Source organism: Cimex lectularius, unplaced genomic scaffold (genome assembly GCF_000648675.2).
Source record: "Cimex lectularius strain Harlan isolate CLEC.00 unplaced genomic scaffold, Clec_2.1 scaffold112, whole genome shotgun sequence".
Lineage (NCBI taxonomy): Eukaryota > Metazoa > Arthropoda > Insecta > Hemiptera > Cimicidae > Cimex > Cimex lectularius.
The window spans coordinates 860,933-883,537 of NW_019392699.1; the positions used below are offsets into that span (position 1 = coordinate 860,933).

At 33.8% G+C, this 22,605-nt stretch overlaps 1 protein-coding gene across 4 annotated transcripts in view; it reads left to right on the forward strand.

The window, feature by feature from the left end:
* Positions 1-1,553: 1,553 nt before the first annotated feature.
* LOC106664553 (somatostatin receptor type 2-like) overlaps positions 1,554-22,605 on the forward strand; it is a 144,913-nt gene continuing 123,861 nt past the window's right edge. For 2 of the 4 annotated variants that reach the window (XM_014390378.2, XM_024226089.1), the window contains exon 1: positions 1,554-1,705. The gene's annotated coding sequence lies outside the window, so the exon portion shown is untranslated. Of the gene's footprint in view, positions 1,706-18,235; positions 18,324-22,605 lie in introns of those variants that run through there. The other 2 variants (XM_014390377.2, XM_024226088.1) reach the window with 1 other exon arrangement.

Sequence of the window (22,605 nt, forward strand, 5' to 3'; positions counted from 1 at the left end):
TTGTTTAAAAATTTTACTAACTTTTTCTGATAATTCACCAATGTATGGCAAACAACGGAAACCTAATGATTCATCTGTGGTGGGGTGGCTGAATCCTATAGTTGATTTGTTTAAAGTTAATTTTTTTATTCTTTTAACTAGCAACTTATCAATAAATATTTCTTGATACCCGTTGTTTTTTGCTAAGGTTTTAATAGTTTCTAATTCTTTTTTATAGTTATCAGGTGTTAGTGGAAGTTTTAACATCCGGTCTATGAGCCAAATGAAACCAGCAGCCTTCTGGGACCATGGGTGGGAAGAATCCGCTGGTATTCTTATCCGCTGGTAACTGTGTCTGCAGTTGTGGGTTTTCTGTATGTCTATTTCTATTAGGTTGTTTATTATGGGCATCCTGGAGTGTCATGGTCCTTAATTATTTTGTTGCTGTTTCTCCATTTTACTTTTATTCCTGTAGGAGGTTTCTTTTCAATGATATTAATAATAGTTTTCTATGATGTCCTCATTACCATGTAGTGTAGGGGGATTAATTCCAATATTTTTTCCGTACCAACTGTGGGACATGTTCTCATTGCTCCCGTTGTACAGTTGTACGCAAGTCTATGTATTTTTGTGAGTTCTTTTCTTTTAGATTAGTTCTGCTTTATCGGCCCAGGCTACGGCTCCGTATGTAGGTAAAGGTCTTACCATCATTGATTTATGTTTTTAATGATTTTATATCTGAATTGTATCTTTCTTCCATTTTCCGTCCGATCTGCCCAAGTATTGTGCTTTTGTTTCTGTACAGAAAATGGCAAAATACATTTTATATTTTCTTCAATCATTGGAAATGTTTTTATGTAATTCTACAAAAACAACTTTTGGATTGTTTATTATACAATTAATTAAGGTTTTTAGTTGAGATAAAAAAGTTAATGGCACGAGCGGGATTCGAACCCACGATCTTCGGCTAGATACGCCGCTGCTCTACCACTTGAGCTATCGTGACTCCACTCGGACACTAACTTCCCATCTCAACCACACCTTTTGAATTTTCCCTCCTTTTTGCCATTTTTTCCCGCTCGTGCCATTAACTTTTTTATCTCAACTAAAAACCTTAATTAATTGTAAGATATTACTTGGTCAAGCGGACCACGAAACTAGTGAATTGAATTGTTTATTATATTTATATTAACAATTAACAGACATATTTATATTATATTATCAACATACCTGTGTGATCGTGAATAGGCTAAATGTAGAAATCTTACGATAAAGTAGTTTGCGGGCTCACTTCTACTATTTTTAGGAGGATCTGATTACAAAAATTCCACATCGAGTTTCAGAGGTAAAAGGTGACCTGTGTCCAACCGGATATCGGCACACATGTGCGATTCTGATCCGTCAGAGATAAAAGCCGATGAAAGTAAAGTGCGATTTGTATCGGGCCGAAGTGGGATTCCGATGGGAAAATCGATTGGATTTATTGCGGGCCGATTGACAGACGGGAGGCGGCTTTCTCTCGGATCTCGTTCCGTGCCGGATCGGCTCGGTGTCAGTACAGTCCTCATCGACAGGCCGGCAGCTTGCAGACACACTACAGTTTACAGACCGATCTTCAGATTTCTATCCGCCTTCGACAATAGAGTGATCGGCGATGAAATCTGCCCGTTTCAAGGGAACGACTAAGTATATTAAAGCATTGGCAATTATGAGAAAGAACCTAATGGTGAGTTGCTTTTTGTTCACATTCCACTTATGAACAGCCATATTTTCATACAGAATGAATATACATGTCTCTATCATCTATCAGGACAGTTCGTTAGCACAGTGTCATTGGCGAAATATTAAAAAACAAAATCATTTTGGGTCAAAAACTATAGCCATGAAAAGCATTTGATATATAAAAAACCGAGTAAAGGCGGATAATCTTATTTTGTTTTAATTTTTTTGAAACTATTTATTGAATATAAAAACCTTCATGACTGATAACACGCAATAGGGAATAAATGAAAAATTCAAATAAGATTAGAGGATATAATTATTTAGCAGTATTGTTGAGTAGACGGGGTATCTTTAACTGCAAACAAATCGATTTTTCAACACCAAATTTCAAATCTAAGGATGATTAAATTTTGAGTAAAAATGTCAATAAATCAAACACAAATTTTATTTAATATATTAAAACCATAATACATACCTCACCATTGGAATGTGGTAATATGAATGATGATGTTCTTCAATCTATCGGTTCTATATCTTAATTTTGATAGAAATTACTTTAATGCCAGTTTTACTAGGTATTCACACTTGTACGTTGACCAGTTACAATAAACACTTCTCCAGGAAACTTGAGTGTTTTATTTAGCGAAAATAAAATGTATGTGGATAAAAGAAAGAATGAAAAGAAGAAGTAGGAAGAATAGACTGCCACTGTTAAAGTAAAATGTTCGAATCGTTTTTCTTTGTGTTCAATTCATCTTTCGTATCGTTTAATTTCAATAGACACGACAAAACCTAAACAGACGGTATGGTCTACTGCACACACTTATAGGACGACAATCTAAACTATCGTCCAAAAATAAACTCACAATTTACAAAACACTACTACACCCGATTTGGACATACGGAATAAAATTGTGGGGAACCGCTAAACCTTCCAATATTCAACATCTCCAATTCTTTCAATCTAAAGTCCTCAGATCCATTTCTCCTTATTATGTCTCAAATGCTACACTCCTCAACGACCTTCAAATTCATGATATCAAAAAATTCCTTTCCCAAAAATTTACCAAGTTCCACAAAAAACCATCCAAATAGTCTTGCCCAAGCCCTATCCAATAGGACCCATCCCTACAAACCAAAATGCGTCTCAAGAGGAAATAGCCCCGCAACTTCCTTTCTGAGTAAATAGTAAAACAACATAAACAAAGTGAAGAAGGAGGATAACATTGATTATTTGCTCCCCTCCATATAAATAGTTATATATAAGTTCATGTATCCGCAAATTACATTTACAAAAATCAAAACAGCTGTTAACGGCTCAGTTATATCATCCTGGCATCTGAACAGTCCAGAATGTTCTCGGTAATCCTAAAAGGCTCCTCACCACTGACACACTATAAATGATTAAATTTTATACGGTTGTACATTCCGTATCTTCAAATGACAATAACAATGTACCAATAATCATCGGGCCCCACGTTGGGCGCCAAAATCTTACGCCGAGAATTTGCCGGCTTCGCTCCGTGGAGACGGGCGCGGTTACTTAATAAATTAAGAATAATGAACTTAATATTAATTTTTTTTTTAAATGGGCGCCACGCTGTTTATATACTCGGAAACAGCGAACCGTAAAGAAAAAAAAGAAAATAAAATAAAACAAAGAAAATTCAATAACAGAAAATTAACAAAAAAAAAAAAGAACACAATATTTATATAAGGAAACAAAAAACAAATTTATTCCAATGGAAACTAAAATATTAAACATAGATTATTCTTAATTCTCTACGGGTAACATTTTAACAAACTTACACACTAAATGAACCTACATTATCATAAAATCTAAATAAACATTCCTTAAAAACTAAACTTTCCTGGGAACTAGTGTCCAGATATGCTTCTTTTCCCGGCGATTGAAAATCCCCGCTTCTAGGAATATGGAGCACCTTCTCTGAAGTTGAGTGGGTCCGCGATCGCCTTCGTTGATCAAGGAATTGATGATTTTCTTTGATCCGGCCAGGCCGTAGGGATATCCGTCTCGACGCACCCTCTCCTCTCTTTTATTCACTCCTCTACTCTATTAACAATTACAGATTGTAATAAATTTTAAAAAATTCCATAGGCGTTACTGTCTTAATTACATCTATCGGAATATTCCGAATTGTAGTGGTAATTCTCACCTCTCACAGAAGTTAAATGTACCTCAACGTTTTTCACGTTAAAGATGAGATGATGTATCGACCTGCTTGTTGAACAACTTGAACAAAAGGATCTTTAGTGAGGTCACAATAGAAACGACAATTCTTTAAATTTTTGCCGAGATTTCGACGATTATATCGTCATCATCAGGGCTTTAACTCGATGATTGTTGAAATATATCTGGAGAGCAAGAAACTGCATTTATAATCAGATTAATTAAAATTAGGTGAAGCTCAGTATCTCGGTTAGATATAAATATAAGTACATGCCTCTTTTTTTCTCTTAATAAAATTACTTTTTTCCTCAGGTACATTAGAATATCACAGGTAAGATTAGTTAAGCTTTTATAATTTGTACTATATATAGATAACTCAAAAATAAAAGTGCTAAGTTCTACCACAAGGGAGAGACATGAGGCTCAGGTGGCTTTTCTGTTACAAGTGATTATTTTAAGAAAAAGAGACGTGTACTTATAGTTATGTGTAACCGAGATACTGAGCTTCACCTAATTTTAATTAATCTTATTATAAATGCAGTTTCTTGCTCTCCAGATATATTTCAACCCTCATCGAGTTAAAGCCCTGATTATGACGATATAATCGTCGAAAGCTTGGCAAAAACTTACAGAATTGTCGTTTCTGTTGTGACCTCATTGAAGATCCTTTTGTTCAAGTTTTTCACGTTATTTCGCAATAATAATTGAAATCATTTATTATCCTTTGTACGGATATTAGGTATAATTAATGTCTATAACAAAAGATTAAAGCGCATCGAAAATAACAAGAATAATTGAGTTTATTCCTTTCTTTTATCCACATCCATAAGTTTTTCATTCCACTTTTTCTTTACAATAAGTTTTCTTTGCTAAATAATTTTTCTAGGGTAGTGTTTATAGTAACGACTTAAAATTAAAACTCTCATTTCGGTAACTTGTATAAAAGATAAAGTTATCGAACTTGAACCAACGAGAATTTTTTTCAAAAATAGCCTAGTTTGGAAATCCGATATAAAAAGTTAGGAATCTCCTTGTAAAATAGGTGACGTAGGTCATATTTTAAATGGCAAAACAACGAATCAAAATTTATTTCAGGAAACATCAAAAACTGGGCTTCAAAGCGTAAATTTGAAAAAGGGTTTATAAAAGTCGGACCAAAGTCTAGGAAGTTATGGGGGACATATGGTGGATTCACTAAATATAACCAGAACCACCAGAACGAGGTTTCCACCTTGACTCTTTCCAGAGATATTAACATTTTTGTGATTTTAGTTTAAAATCCTTTTTTATCTTTTATATTACGTAAAATCGTAATTTCTCAACTTTCGCGTAATTAAGATACAAGTTTGACCTTTATTTCTCAAACTACATTAAATTTTCAACAAGATAACAACAATTCAGTTGAAAAATTCGTGCTGAACACAGTAGCATCCAAAGAATAACAAACTAAACCTTTTTTTTAATACAAAATTGTGGCTCATGCAATGACTTTTCCATCAAAATTTTTGAGGAATTCCTAAAAGTATCTCTATTTTCTTTCTTATGTTGTTCATTCACTTGGTGGTCAGACTAGTTAAACACATGGAAACAATAACAATCATTTAGTTGTTTTTTTTAATATACACGTCTTATATAAAATCGTATCGTAACGTAATTTTTTCACATAAACCCTCAGGGTGCCGGTGTTTATATGAAAAATAAAAATGATGCTGACTTTTCAACATAGATGCTGACTGGTGTAAAAAAAAAACATTTGTAAGTATGTCGGGTTCGAATGCAGGGCCGCAGTATTCGAACCCGGACCTTTAACGAGCGCCGTTTAAAATAATTAAAACTTGGCATTCACAATGCTTAGTCTGCTCAAACCGTGCTGTGAAAAAATGAAGATATTAGTCGCAATTTATCCTTTATTGAAATGTTTTTGTTGACAAAAAAATATTAAATACGTTTTAATTAATTATACTTTTTTCTCAGGTAAATACGCTATACGTTCGAATCCTGCTCGTAACACTAGTTTTTTCATCTCAACCAAGATCTTACATAAAAATAATTAAATTAAATATATAATTTAAAAAAAGTAATAGGTCAATAATGATTACGAACTACACACATAGATTAATACAATATTAAATAGCGTTAAAAAATTACTGCTAGTAATAAACAAAATATTTACAGTCAGCAATAAACACTTGATTATTTTCCATTTAATGGCAATGTTTTCTTTCAAAGTAGACGTTCTCATTTTTAGTTACATTTGAAACGTGACAATAGTAACACGCGATTTTCGAATACATTTTTTATGAGTTCAAACTCGGTCATTTTGCTGCCTACGCTGAACGGAATAACAGACGGGTTTTGGGCAAAGACTGTTCTAATGAAAGAAATATTTTCGTCGTGTTTCGAAAAGTTTTCTTCAAATGCTATGTATGAAATCCAATCTATAAGACCATCATTTCATTAGGAAGCTGAAGAAGAAAATCCCCATCAAAACGTCAGAGAACTTACAATACATCTTGTAACTAATAGAAGACATTTAATCTAAAAAGTTAAAATAAAAAAGTATTGCATGAGCTGAATGAATGGAAAAGTTCATATACTTATAAAAATTTCACCATTTCATGGCACAAAGGTATTGTCTATAGGTTTATAAACGACAAATTCCCAAGCTAGATTGTTAGAGTAATACATAGCTATATACAAAAAAGGTTCAGTGTAACCTCCAATGAAATTGTCTCGCCACCATGTAAAATTCCCGCTGGAGTCCCACAAGGTTCGGTTCAAGGGCCAACCTTGTTCAATATATTTATGAATGCACTCCCTAGGCTAGACTGTGAAATAGCTATGTATGCTGATGACATAGCAATATACTGTTCATCGTGGAGGGTAAGTGCTATTACTAACAAATTGAACCGAAACCTCTATAAGAACGTTAGGTTTTGCCACAGATGGAAACTCAGGATAAACAACAAAAACTGAGGCAATTCTATTCACAAAACGACATCCCATACATAGGGAATTTATAAGAATCGGTGACTCAAATGTTCCTTGGCGCAATAGTGTTCAATACCTTGGTTTACACCTCGATAGCAAGCTTAACTTTGTAACACTTGTAAAAAGGTTGATAAAGGGAAGTGTGCTATCAAGCCTCTGTTCCCTTTAATGTGTAGAGAATCTGGGATGAGCCCCCAAAATAAACTGATTATATATAAAACCATAGTTAGACCATTGCTGTTATACGCCTGTCAGGTATGGAGCTACACAAGTAACACCAATATAAAGTGCCTACAAACAATTCAAAATAAATTTTTAAGGTTAATTACTCCTCTAAAAGAAGTGTTCGTATAAATTATATGCACGAAATTTTAAACATCCCATACATTAAGGATGATATCAGAAGGATCACTAGCCCTTTTATGAACGTAACGCTGAGAGTACAAATATGACAGTAAAGAATGTAGGAAACTATAACCTCAACAAAAATTGGAAACACAGGAGGATCAAACACATTTTATTATGACTGCTTTGTATATTTATTCACTGTGATATTATTTATTAAATTGTTAATTTTACTGTTTATAAATGTATTTATTTATTTATTTACCAAATTAGTAAATGTCAGACTATGTATTTTACAAGTCTATTCAATGATTTTAACTTATAATGATTAGTAATTATTTATTAACTTGGTTATTTATTAACTTATTTATGAAATTAGTTAATATTAAAGAAATGTGTTGTTTATCAAATTTATCTATTGTACATATGTAGTCAATCCTTTTTAAAAAGATAGTTCCTATCACAGTAAGTTGTTTTGCATCGATCCGGATTTCGAGCCCATTAGCTCATCATCAGGTTGAAGGACTTCTACAACCACGTCTCTCGACATGAATTGCCAAAGTGAACCCGCTTATACCTACGCCAACGCGACGTTCCAATTAGCAACTGATTTTTTTAATGGCGCTCAATTTGAATGTGCGGAACGCGGAAATTATAACACAAATAAATATTATACTAGTAAATACTTAATATTATTAAATTACTATAAAAATAATAACAATTAAAATTATTAATTTAATTATTTGGATGTTTGATATTATTTATGTACATATTTAAAATGGGAGGTAGATCAAAATCTGTTATATTATTAAATTACTATAAAAATATACATCATCTGCTTTTCGTGACAATGTGTCAATGGCGTTTTGTAAAGTCCTTCCTACATTTTGGAGATTTTTCCCAGACAAGTAAAAGCAAAGATCATCGACAAATAAAGGCCTGACTATACGATCATCTATATTATCAGCAAGACCGTTTACCGCAATGGCAAATAAAGTGACACTCAGAACCGAACCCTGAGGAATCCCGTTTTCTTGAATGAACGTACTAGNGTCAGAGCTTTATAGCACTCAGAAGAGATATAGCTAACCTAACATAGAAGGTTTGGATGTTAGGGCGTGAAATGACCTTAGCCGTTAAAACGCCCTTAAAAATTAATAATAATAATAATAATAATAATTAAAATAATTAATTTAATTATTTGGATGTTTGATATTATTTATGTACACATTTAAAATGGGAGGTAGATCAAAATCTGTAATATTATTAATGCATTTATCACCATTTTCAATTTTACATTTTTTAATTTCAAATTTCTCAAACCAATCTAATTCTTTTCCTTTGTTGACATTTCCCCTTGTAGTCACTTTGTACAAAACGTATGTAAAAGTATCTAATAAATAAACTCGAAACTCGAAAAACCATTTCATGAGCCCGTAACATGCTGGGCGAAATGGATCAAGAATGATACTCCATCCCTGATCAGTGCCAGATCGAACAGCCAGTAGATCACATGACAAATAGATCGTCGGAAAAAAATAATAGAGGCTAAAAAAAATCGACTGCTAAGAATTTGATCATCTTTGATGAGAAAACCAGCACTGGTGGACCGATCATGTCATATGCCATGACTGTGATCTCTCATTTCGATAAGACTATGATCAAATTAAATGATGTTGGTATGAAACCATAGTACATCCCCCTTATTCTTCTGACCTACCCCGTTCCATCTAATATTTTCCGGCCCTTGGAAAACTTTATTCTAGCAAAATCTCGTGGCTTACATTATCATAAATCTTGAATAGAAATTTTATTGTTATTCGTTGGCAAAAATATGTAGATATTGATAGTAAATATTTTAAATATTGTATTTTATTTGTTAGAATTTTTTCCATTTCTCTCCTGTTTCAAATACAATATTGAGAAGATCTGAAAAGTAAAAACGTATGTTGCCGATTCATTGATTCCCGGAGCTGCCTAATATATTCAAAGCTTTCGTTTTTGTTTTTTTTATGTCGTATATTCAAAACGTTACTGAATTAAATCATTTTCAACGTGAAAACATTATGCTAATATTGAAATACTTAACATCCCTCGATTTCGTTTCGTGAGTTTACGGGGGCGAAAAACAAACAGGTTGATGCGAGTGGGGGCTGCATCCGGAGCCGGGCCTTGTTTGCCGCCTCCCTGTCGCCTCTTGACCTATACAATGGCTAAATACCGACCGAACGCTGGTACCCCAATGATGAAACAACTGTGGATATATGGAGTAAGGAGAAGGACGCGATTTTTGCAAAAAGAAAAGAGTAGAGCTTTTATGACACAGTCGTTTTTAAATACAAAATACAAAGATACCCTAACAAAGTATCAATTGTACAAAATTGTTTCCTTGATAAACAACTGTCTCTTTCCCCGGCATGGCATAAACGCTTTTGTGTGCGTACCTTTACAAAACACGACATCTGAAGACAATGCTAACGAAACGAATGAACTCCTTCGGACGGAATAATAAAGGGCGTTTAATCAAAAGCAAAGCACCTGCTCAGGGCTTAGTGACAGTTACGTATCTAATTGAAGAAACAATGTGAAACGAAAACAGGTCTCAACACCTGTAGAACAATTTCATCGCCGTTTCTTACAAGGGAAACAAAACATTTTATTACTCCGAGTTTTATTAAAAAACGTAAAATGTTTTTTTAAAATAATTATGGTCGTTTTCAATAATTTGATATATGTAAGTTCCGTTTTTTCAAGTTTTTCCGTTTTTCTCTTGGTCAGTCCATTTTGTTGTTATGTTAATCCATATTTGTTTAGTGGTCATAATTGACCATATTAATTGTTCCAATTAATTATTTTTTTATCTAAGGTTTTTCATCTCGACCAACGAACTTAGATAAAAGGAATAATTAATTTGGTTTTATGTTTATTAGTAAATGATGTGGTTGATTTAAGTTTCATTTTTGTATCTTTGCTGTTTGGTTTCTGAATCTTTTGTTTTTCAAATTCTCTTATTTATCCATTGCTATTTAAACAATATCTACAATTGTTAATTATTCAGAAATCGCTAGATGCGGTCTGGTGTGATGTAGGTTTCAGAAAAATATTTTCTTTATCGTGCCAACGTTTCGATCTTTATTGAGATCATCCTCAGGGTTAATTATGGTTTACAATTGATCTTTAATTATGGTTTTGCTTGAGATAAAAAGTCAGTGTCTCGAGCGGGATTCGAACCCACGACCTTGGGTAAATACGTCGTTGCTCTACCACGTGAGCTATCGTGTTTTCGATCTACTCGGATACTAACTTCCTATCTCAACCCCACCTTTTCAGTTTTCCTCCTTTTTGCCACTTTTCAAATGTCGTGTAATCTATTTGATTGTCGGCGACAAATGAATTGCCCACGGAGAGCTTTAGTGAAGTATACTTCATTTTGCTTATTACATCTATTAGGTTTCGTGGTTCGATTGACCAAATAAATGCTGTTCAATTAATTGATTTTTAATTAAGGTTTTGGTTGATATCAAATAGATTACACGACATGGAATGGCAGAAAGGAGAGAAAATTCAAAAGGGGGGGTTGATTTGGGAAGATGGTGTCCGAATGGATCGAAGTAACGATAGTTCAAGTGGTTAGAGCAGCGGCGTATTGAGCCGAAGTTCGTGAGTTCGAATCCCTCTCGTGACACTAAATTTTTCATTTCGACCAATAGCTTACATAAAGATTAATTAATTGAAAGAAGTGATTTGATCAATAGGACCACGAAAAATAAGGGATTACTACTATTATTGTTTTTTAATGATTTTTAAAATAAATTAGCTTCATTAGGTTCAAAAGCGCGTGTAAAAATGACTTCTGTTTTATACAATAAGAAATGTTTTAATGTCTAAACAGTTTTTGACTATCTGACTGACTTTTTTATCTCAACCAAAACCTTAATTAAAGATTAATTGAATGTGTATATACATGAAATATGTACAATATAAAATCAGACGCGTTTCGCTTTCTCGCCTTCTTCAGTGGTGGCTTTGTATTATTTTTCATCGTCCAGTTATTTTTATTAAACGTGAAAGAGATTTATTTATCGGCATCTTTGATTGATTAAGTCTTTGTTTTTCCTTAGTTTATCCTGGTCAGCCCATTTTGGGTTTATGTTTATGAGTAAATGATCTGTTTGAATTCAGTTTCTTCTTGTATCTTTGCTATTTTGGTCTGACTGGCTCTTTTGTTTTTCGAATTAGTTTATTTATCCTCAGCTATTTAAACAATAATACAATATAAAATCAGACGCGTTTCGGTTTTTCGCCTTCTTCTGTCTTGGCTTTGTAGTATTTTTCATGGTCCAGTTATTTTATTAAACGTGAAAGAGATTTATCTTTGGCACTACATATCTGATAGATTTAGTCTTTGTTTTTCCGTAGTTTATTCCCGTCAGTCCATTTTGTTTTATGTTTATATATATAAATATAATGTATGTATGTGTATATATATATGTATATATACAAACATATATATATGTGGGGGTGTAACTAATTGGTACGCACTACTTGCCAAATAAACACTTTATTGACAAGTTATACAGTTTGCGTCGTTCGTCTTACACGTCTTCCGCCAAAACTCACCACAAAACAGTCAAAAAACACCTGTTCTCCTCTCCTCACTAGCGTTCTCTTCAGCCAGACCCGAATGGCTATTAGTCCGAGATACTCTCTCCCCACAATTCGGCCATCCTGTGTAACCATTCGCCTCGAATGGGTCCTCATCGCTTGAAGTGTCATGGTACAAAGGGTCCTGATTTTTCTTTATCATTAAGAATAACATCCTTAAGATGTTTTGCCTGTGATATGTCTTGTTTTTGAGAATCATGGCCTCTTTTTGATTTTTTTCAGGGGATTCGTTTCATGTTTTCAAAGTTCTGCTCCTGTCCGTCTTCTTTCTGTGTCTTTCCACAGAGGTATCACAATCATCATCCCTTCTCCTTCGTCTTTGGCACTTATAAGAATCCCTTTTACGCGATTTCTTTCTCTTTCTGCCGACTGATGCATCAGAATTACTATCATTTCTTCTTCTAATGTCGGTTCTTCTTCTTACTTTTTGTTGGGAGAACCATCAGAATCACTTTTGTCTTTTCTGCGTCTAACTCTATTCCTTCTACGATCTATATCAGAATGACGGAGCGGCCCCCAAATTTTTGTGGGGGAGTAACTAATTGGTACGCACTACTTGCCAAATAAACACTTTATTGACAATTATACAGTTTGCGTCGTTCGTCTTACACGTCTTCCGCCAAAACTCACCACAAAACAGTCAAAACACCTGTTCTCCTCTCCTCACTAGCGCTCTCTTCAGCCAGACCCGGAAGGCTATTAGTCCGAGATACTCTCTCTTCCCCCCCACACACACACACACACACATATATAATATATATACAGGGTGAATTGCTACTCGTGCTACAAACTTCTCCAGTAGATTCTTCACCCTAAAATGAACAAAAAAGTTCATATTGTCCATGGTCCGATTCTCAACCATTTCAGAGTAATTTCGCTTTTTATCGATTTTGAAAGATATCACGTCCTGGCGTCGGAAAATCGTGATATCTTTTAATCTAAACATTTCTCTGAAAATCTAATAGCACCGTTGAAATTCCCGTTAATTTTTCAATAAGAAGATGACGGTGGCAAAATGTTTGGGCTAATTTTTTGTGTTTTATTTCAGCCAGAACTACAAAAAGAGTGGAAAATTGTGTAAATCGGAAAGTGTATAAAGTAATCCAGAGTTTCTAATTTTAGTCTCAGAAGGCAGCAAATTTGAGGAAAACTACCTGATTTAATAACGCTTCCAACGCACTCGTCATTTTCTTATTTAGTGGTTGTGAGACCAAGATGTTGATGACAAAAAGAGAAAAAATGGTGGTTCAAGGATTGCTAATGTTTGAGAGTGACTTGCTACTCGTGCTACAAACTTCACCAGTAGATTCTTGACCCTAAAATGAACAAAAAAGTTCATATTGACCATGGTCCGATTCTCAACCATTTCAGAGTAATTTCGCTTTTTATCGATTTTGAAAGATATCACGTCCTGGCGTCGGAAAATCGTGATATCTTTTAATCTAAACATTTCTCTTAAAATCTATAAGCACCGTTGAAATCCCCGTTAATTTTTCAATAAGAAGATGAAGGTGGCAAAACGTTTGGGTCTTTCTTCCTTGACCTTCTAGCTGTTTGTAAACTTCTTAAGCATTACATACTAAATGGGCATTAAATTAAATTAAAAAATTTCAATGGAATTATGATTTTGATTCTCTCTAAAAATTAACGGGGATTTCAACGGTGCTTATAGATTTTAAGAGAAATGTTTAGATTAAAAGATATCACGATTTTCCGACGCCAGGACGTGATATCTTTCAAAATCGATAAAAAGCGAAATTACTCTGAAATGGTTGAGAATCGGACCATGGACAATATGAACTTTTTTGTTCATTTTAGGGTGAAGAATCTACTGGAGAAGTTTGTAGCACGAGTAGCAATTCACCCTGTATATATATATATATATACAGTTAAGTTTAAGTTTACCATCCCGATACCACTACCCTAATATAGTTCTCATTCTATCCTCTAATTCCGACCCAGTCGTAGATCTCCGAAACGTCCAGTCACACCTATTCCATTGAACAATTATTCAAAAAATGGCAAATCAAACTAAACACCAAGTCCCAAAACACTACCTTTATCCTCCGTCGCATCACTCCAATCAATTATAACCTATAACCTCAACCCCCTAGGGCTGCATCTAGACAAACGGCTCAACTCGAATCCCGATACACAAGTTAAACGGATAGATTTGAACCGACGCTAAAGGATTACTTAAAAGATTACTAGACAAACACTAAACAGCAGCACTTCGATGGATCATATACATCGTCGTTGAAATACGTAAAAAGACTACTAGAAAACAGATCCAACTTTCCATGGGCAACGAAATAATCATATACGAAACCAATATGGACATACGGAATGAAACAGTGGGCTCTAACCAAACCTTTCAATCTCGGCAGAATCCAGATCCTACAATTACGAATCCTTAAATTCATCGTTAATTATAAAATTGCCCTATTATGTCTTTCTAACTGCACTATCCATTAACTTTAACTGTTCCCTTTTTGAATGAAATTGTGAAATCCAGCTGCGAAAAAATCCTCACTAATCTCCAACCCACTCTAATCCCTACAACTTTCCTCCCGATCTCTTCCCAGCATAACGACTCGACGGCTGAAAAGACAGTAGAGCAGACGGTTGTTCTTTTACTCGATGATAAAACGTTTCGTTTTGAAGAATAACATTGAATATTAAAGTGCAAAATAATGTTTTATAATATGACAAAAAAAAATCTAACCCAGGAAAATGCAAGCCTGAAGACCAACTTTTGCATTAATATCTTACAATTAATTAAGGTTTTTAGATGAGATAAAAAAGTCAGTGTCACGAGCGGGATTCGAACCCACGATTTTCGGCTTGATACGCCGCTGCTCTACCACTTAAGCTATCGTGGCCTCGATCCACTCGGACACTAACTTCCCATCTCAACAACACCTTTCGAATTTTCCCTCCTTTTTGCCATTTTTCAAATGTCGTGTAAATCAAATTGATTCTCGTGGGAGGTTGATGTTCGAGCGGATCGAGGTCACGATAGCTCAAGTGGTAGAGCAGCGGCGTATCAAGCCGAAAATCGTGGGTTCGAATCCCGTTCGTGCCATTGACTTTTTTATCTCAACTGAAAACCTTAATTAATTGTAATATATTAATTGTTCAAGCGGACCACGAAACTAGTGAATTTTGCATTAATTCACGTTAAACACGTTATGTGTTTGACATACTAATACGAGTTCATCACACGCAAACTACAAGAGGAAATTTTACAATAATTGTTCTAGCTAATGATGTCCGATAGATGAAGCCAAATTGAACTGATGGGCACTACACCATTCCAGGGTCCATTGTGGCCGGTATTTGTAACGAGCTAAATTATGTCGATCAGTGAATTATTTTGCTGTTATAAATGTTTTTCAATTGACAATAAAAGAAATCATAAACAAAAAAATTAATATTCTGGTATTTTTTGTCGTTAAGCTGATATTTCATCGTTAATCAAATTTGACCTTTTTAAAAGGTACCAATTAAAGTTGTTTAATTGTTTTTTTTAATTTACAAAAGGGTGGCAAACAATCTTATAAAATCAAAGTAAAACGAGTGTCTTTTAAAACGAGTAAATTGTAAACTTCTGCTTGAAAGATGTATAACTGGTCGACAAGGGATTTAATTAGAGCATTTATATTAAAATCCGATTAAAGCCTTCTCGTGAGAAGAATTTCTTTGATAAATAAAATATTCAAACGTTTTCCAAAGGTAGAGTCTGCCACTGGAGATCCTTTTGTCGCCTTCTTTTCAAGAGTATTTAAGTCGATTTCTTTTTACCCGTTTCAACCGAATAATCCAGTAAAACTGAAAAGACTAAACAGTAATTTTAAACGGTTCGAAATTTAAGCCATTTATCCTGTTAAGATTAAGTCTAAATTCTTTAATTGCAACTTGTTTTCTCGGGTAGAATATTTCCTGGTTAAAAATATTAAAATGGAATCTTAACATCAATAAATACTAATTTGCATATGTACACTTCGTACTTACTAAAATCATATGTTATTATTCCATTGTCTATTATTCTAATCGTACATCTAAGCTTGCTCTAGATTCTCCAGCATACAACCAATCAAATTTGACATAGTTATCACATTTAAATGCGATGAAAACAGGTTATTATACGTTCAAGTTGGGAGTTTAAAGTGGTTTTGGTCGTTGTCCAAATGGACGCATCAATTCGGCCTGCTAACTCGTCTTTGTGTACGTCTCTCATCTTGGCACTTCGTTTGCATATTATTATTTACTCTTATTTGGCTAACAACCAATGATAACGACCAACCCTTCGTTTTGGCCGGTTTACGTTTACCTCTTCCTTATTTCCATTATTCCAGGAATAAGAGCAGACAAAGGGGGCGTCGGTAGTCGCAACGGTTTGGGCGTTGACACGGCGCTCATCACTGTAAGGTAAAAGGTCTCTCTTTGTGCTTCCTGTCTGTCTGTCTCTTTCTTACTCTCTTTCTCACCCGATATCTTTCTTAATCTTCTCATTTTCTCTGTCTCTCTCTCTCTCTCCCCCTCTTTTTCTCTCTCACGCTCTTTCTCCATCTAGTTCTCAGTCTCTATCTATCTCTTTCTTATTCTCAGTCTCTCTATCCATCTCTCTTTTTATCAGTCGTTCTCTTTTCTCTCACTCTCTCTATCTCTTTGTGCCTCCTGTCTGTCCGTCTCTTTCTTCCTCTCTTTCCCTCCCGCTATCTTCTCAGTCATCTCATTCGCTTTCTCTCTCTCTCTCTTGTTCTCAGTCTCTATCTATCTCTTTCTTCTTCTCAGTCACTCTATCCATCTCTCTTTTTATCAGTCTTTCTCTTTTCTCTCACTCTCTCCCTCTCTCTCTCTCTCTCTCTCTCTCTTCAGTAACTTTCTCTTTCTCTCTCTCTCTCTCATTCGCTTTCTCTCTCTCTCTCTTGTTCTCAGTCTCTATCTATCTCTTTCCTCTCTCTCTCTCTCTCTCTCTCTCTCTCTCTCTCTCTTTTCAGTAACTTTCTCTTTCTCTCTCTCTCTCTCTCTCTCTTTTCAGTAACTTTCTCTCTCTCTCTCTCTCTCTCTCTCTCTCTCTCTGTCTTTCTCAGTCACTTTCTCTTTCTCTCTTTCTTTCTCTCTCTCGCATCTGTTTTAATGGAGAAGGGTCACGTAAATAAAGCAGATAAGATGGTTATGGTGATAACCTTCCACATCAATTGAATTTTTAAGCTTATTATTCAAGATGGCCGCCTTAGCTCGTTTTACAGACCGAAACAGCCAGGACAGGCAAGTAGAGAAGAATAATCGGAAAAGATCAAACTGCACACTAAATTTCAATTTCATCTCAACGAAGACTAGATAAAAAGTATAGTTAATTGAAATAATTAAATAAGTCATTTATGACCGCTAAACATATATGGACTAAATTTCAATGTTGATAAATTATGATTTAAAACTTGTTCGTATGATGTAATTCCAGACAAAATTTTTCAGGTTAAAATTTTTTTCCAATTTGTAGTACATTACAACTACCTCCAAATAGGTAAAATGTAACAACGGGAAAGGAAATTGATAAAAATTTAAAAACAAGTGTGGAGAAAATATCCATTGGTAGTACTCCAATGATACTAAAATTTTGGCTGTTTAATTAATACTTGTGCCATTATCACGTTCACTATCATCACTATCAATTCCTAGGAGATCTCGCGGCCATCGGCTGTTCAGTAGTCGAGAGGGTTTCGAGGGAATTCGCCTGGAGAAAAACGATGTATTTCATGATAGGCTCACACGCAAACATTTAAACTAAAATTAAATTTAAAAAGAAACACTAAACCCAAAAACCCAATTTTCTGAAATATATCACAAGATGTACTAGTGTGTAAAAATATTAAAAAATAGACCCCAAAGTATGCGCGTTTAAAAAGGGTGACCATATTGCAGGCATTCACAGTTTCTACTCAGGACTTTGTGCTCAAAGCGCACTTTGGTCCGTTACAATTCTCCATTGCTTTTCAACAATCAACGCGAGTGCGAACATTTAAAAATTCCAGACTTTTCTGACACCATGTATACAAGTCTGATCGTAAAATCCCCAGTACTAACATTTTTTTAAAAACAAACCCGTCGATTGTAGCTTTTGACCGTGTGAAAACAAATAATAAACCGTTGTAAAAACATCATTCTGTAAACCGTCGTTGTTGATTTAAAAAAAAAAAGAGAGAATTTCCCTTCGCCGGTTAGAAAATGTGCAGCTGGACACATGTCGGCCGTATTCAAGTGCCAGTATCGTTGCGGGGAGGGGTGGCGTCGCGCATGCCGAGGGTGCATCAACCCCTGCGAAGAAGGGTGCTACGCCTGTCCCACTCGCCTTCCAGCCAGTCTTTCGGACACCGACCCAGATCAAACACCTCTCCTTCCTTTACGCCGCCCAGTCGCAAATTACGTGAGTTCACACATATTTTTTCTTTTCATTAATGAAGCTGTACGCCTGTAGTTTCAGCCGAGTTTTTTTCGTAATCCTCAAACGAGATGCAAACTCCTGATATCCTCTTCTTGAGAAGAGGCCAATTTAACAAAAAAAATAGCGGTATTTTATTTCAAAGTTCCAATACTAATAAACAATATTGTATCGTAAATCAATAAGTTTTTTTACAGTGTGAAAATACAGGCGTTGCTACTGTGATTAAGTATTAAGTAATCCGACTAAATATTGTTTTCTTTTTCTTATCTTGACACACGATACCGAAATAAACAATTTATTTAACAATTTATTCTTTTAATAATTTATTTCTATCTCGAACGATTTCCTGATAATGCAAAGTTAATAAAATAATACATTAGCAATAGTTTATTTGATCAATTTTTACATTGTCATTCATCAGTTCCTAAATTAAATGTACAAGTGAAAGCTTTTAAGTAAAAATCATTTTTGTTTTATATTTACTGGATTAAAATCAAATTAATTTGAAAAATAACTTTTAAAAAATATATAGAATTTAGTTGTGAAATAGGTTTATCCGGTCAACTTTCCAATCAATCCCTTCAACTTCTAAACTTTGTAATATAAGGATCAGCGATTGTGAGTGCACAAATAAAACAAATAAAACTTTAAAATCCTAAAAAATTTAAAAATGGCATATGTGAACTTTATATTAATTATTTATTATTTAATTTTTTAATGATTAGAACTAAATATTCAGTTAAAGCGTATTTCATATTCTTGTCGTTAAATTTTAAAATCGGTTATTTCAAAAGCGTCAATGTTATTAACTTTTTTAATTAATAAGATTTCATTTATAACTATTGCTTTACCTTGACCTACCTGCACTTTATTAAATTGCAAAAGTAATAAAATATTTAATAATATTTAGATAATAATATATTCTAATCTAATTGTAAAATAATTCTAAACTAATTTATTCGCTGAAAAATAACTTTAATTTTCTAGGCATGTCAAAAGAAAAAAAGCGCGACATGCTTTTTGATGTGTTTTTATTACAGTCTTCCCTGCTGTTTCTAATTAGCTTTCCCTTTAAACGAGATATATTTTAACATCAAATAAAATGACTTAATTTTCCTAAGTCCAGATGTTTCAAACGAAAACTGGGCGCAACAAAAACCCAGTTGTGGTGACTACGCCTCGGACAAGTAACGGCTGTGATAGAAATTTATGACTCTATGATCGGCTAGGAACGTTTTCATGTGTTTCAGGTGACTATATTTTATATAACCTTGTCCAGCAAGGTTAGAAAAAGGACTAATTAATTAAAGGGAAAAACAGGAGCGTGTTTGATGTTTAATTTAGAATTTAATTCCGTTTCAAGGTAGAAACTTAAATTATTGGAGAGGATTGCCTTTGTTTTTCCTCACTGAGTAAGAATTACCTTCAAAATGAACACAGCCAAAAATGAAATTCGAAAAAGGTCTATTTTTAATTAATATTTAAGACGAAATTGTTCCATTCATGTTGAAATTAGGTGAAAATTCAGCAGTCATGGGATTAAATCAAACAACAGTCTCATTTAAAAAATTTGTTTTAGAAAAGTTCAATTTTATCTATATCTTATATGTTACAGTTCATATCCTGAAGTTAATATTGCTTTTATACACACAAATGTTTTATGCCTTGCATAAATTAGATATTTAAAAGATTATAGGATTATGATGTAATTTTTTCATGGACTCATAGCTTCAAATAAACCATTTTGTTGAAATTACATATGTTTTTATCATAAAAATCATTAATGATTGATTAATTGAAGCTTGATTTTTACTAAAAGAATTTTTTTATTATTTTACCTTTGTATAAAGACTGGGAGTTATTAGAGAGAAAAATCTGAAAAAACAAACAAATGTTTAAGATTGGTTGAATGTTGATTGGTGTTTAAATTGTTAATCTTTTTTTTTTTTAATTTGACGAACCTTCTACATAGACAGAATTGCTCTGCCATTGAAATCTTCCAATAATTCGTAACAATTTTTAAATTTTATTATTACACTTTTTACCGTGGTATCAAGGTGGAATCTTAAAGTGAGTTCAAAACTGAAAAAAGCTATTTGTAATTAGGATATAAGATAAAATTGTTTCCGTACATGTTGAAACTCGGTGAAATGCATAAGATGAAACATGCAGTAGTAATGGGACCTTCAAGGATACTCTACTTCACCACACCAGAAATTTAAATTATTAATAAATAACTACCCGAATGTTCTGATTACAGCTTTATAACTTTATTAAACGACAAGCCTATAAAAAAATGTTTTAGAATAAAAGTTCAATTTTATGTCCATTTTATATACTACGTTTCATATCGTTTAATTAATACTGTATTTAAACACAACTGTTTTATGCTTTGCTTGATTATGGGATTCACTGACGATACCGCACGGGTGACTATATTTTATATAACCTTGTCCAGCAAGGTCCAATGGAAAATGGAATGAAGGAATTGATCTTCCTACAAGAATAAATTTTTATTATTACATAGTTTCTGTCATAAAACGTTAATAATAGCAATTGGATTTTTAATCAAAGAAATTATTCAAAAATCGTGAGATGCGGTCTGGTGTGATGTAGGTTTCAGAAAAACATTTTCTTTATCGTGCCAACGTTTCAATCTTTATTGAGATCATCTTCAGGGCCTGGGATTTACAAACATTGTTTAAATTTAACAAATACACGTAGGATGTGAAAAAAAGTTAATTTATATTAATGTAAATCCCAGGCCCTGAAGATGATCTCAATAAAGATCGAAACGTTGGCACGATAAAGAAAATGTTTTTCTGAAACGTACATCACACCAGACCGCATCTCACGATTTCTGAATAATTATCGACTAACGGTCACTACTAACCACACATTTTAATAAGACTTTTTTCATTATTTGCCTTCTGTAGGAAGACAGAAAAACTTCCGGAGACAAAACACATAATTGCTGACACGTTTTTAAATTTTGGGTTGATAGATTTTTCAACTTCATCAATTTTGCCTTCATGGTTTATGTTATATTTTCTTGGTAACAAATTATTAATAAACAAACATTGAAAAACGTTAGTCTGTCATACTTCGTTTTTCTAATTGTTAGTTTACATTATTATTGAAATTTTGCCAGTGGTAACAACTTTATATTACTGTCGTTTTTATAGTGACCTATTGTTTCATAATTTGTTGAAGTCGTGAGGAGCAGTCAAGAATGAGGTATTTCAGAAAAAAAAACCTTTTTCATTTTTTCCCCGACGTTTCGACCTTTATACGGGTCATCGTTTTAAACCAAAGTTATATCTACATCTTAAATAGTGTGTTTTTTAGTGATCTATTGTTTCATGATTTGTTGAAGTAGTGAGGAGCGGTAGTTTAGAAAAACAAAAAGAATAAAGGTCGAAAAGGCAAAAAAATGAAAAAGATGTTGTTTTTTTAAACTACCTCATTCTTGACCGCCCCTCTCGACTTCAACAAATCTTAATTTGTATTTTTTCGAGCAAAATATGTTTTTAATCTACCCAAGCCCTGAGGATGGCCCGAATAAATGTCGAAAGATCGTCAAAAAAATGAAAAAGGTGTTTTTTCCGAACTACCTCATTCTTGAACGCTCCTCACGACATCAACAAATCTTAAATTTTATTTTTTCAATCGACATATATGTTGTAATTTACCCAAGCCTTGAGGATGACCCGAATAAAGGTCGAATCGTCGGCAAAAAAAATGAAAAGGTATTTTTTCTAAACTATCACATTCTTGACCGCCCCTCTCGACTTCAACAGATCTTAATTTGTATTTTTTCAATCAACATATGTTTTGTAATTTACCCAAGCCTTGAGGATAACCCGAATAAAGGTCGAAACTTCGGCAAAAAAATGAAAAGGTATTTTTTCTAAACTACCACATTCTTGACCGCCCCTCTCGACTTTAACAAATCTTAATTTGTACTTTTTCAATCAACATATGTTTTGTAATTTACCAAAGCCTTGAGGATGACCCAAATAAAGGTCGAAACGTTGGCAAAAAAACTGAAAAAGGTATGTTTTCTGAACTACCTCATTCTTGACCGCCCCTCTCAACTTCAACAAATCTTAATTTGTATTTTTTCAATCAATATATTTTGTAATTTACCTAAGCCGTGAGGATGAACTGAATACAGGTCGAAACGTCGTCAAAAAAACGAAAAAGGTATTTTTTCCGAACTACCTCATTCTTGAACGCTCCTCACGACTTCAACAAATATTTT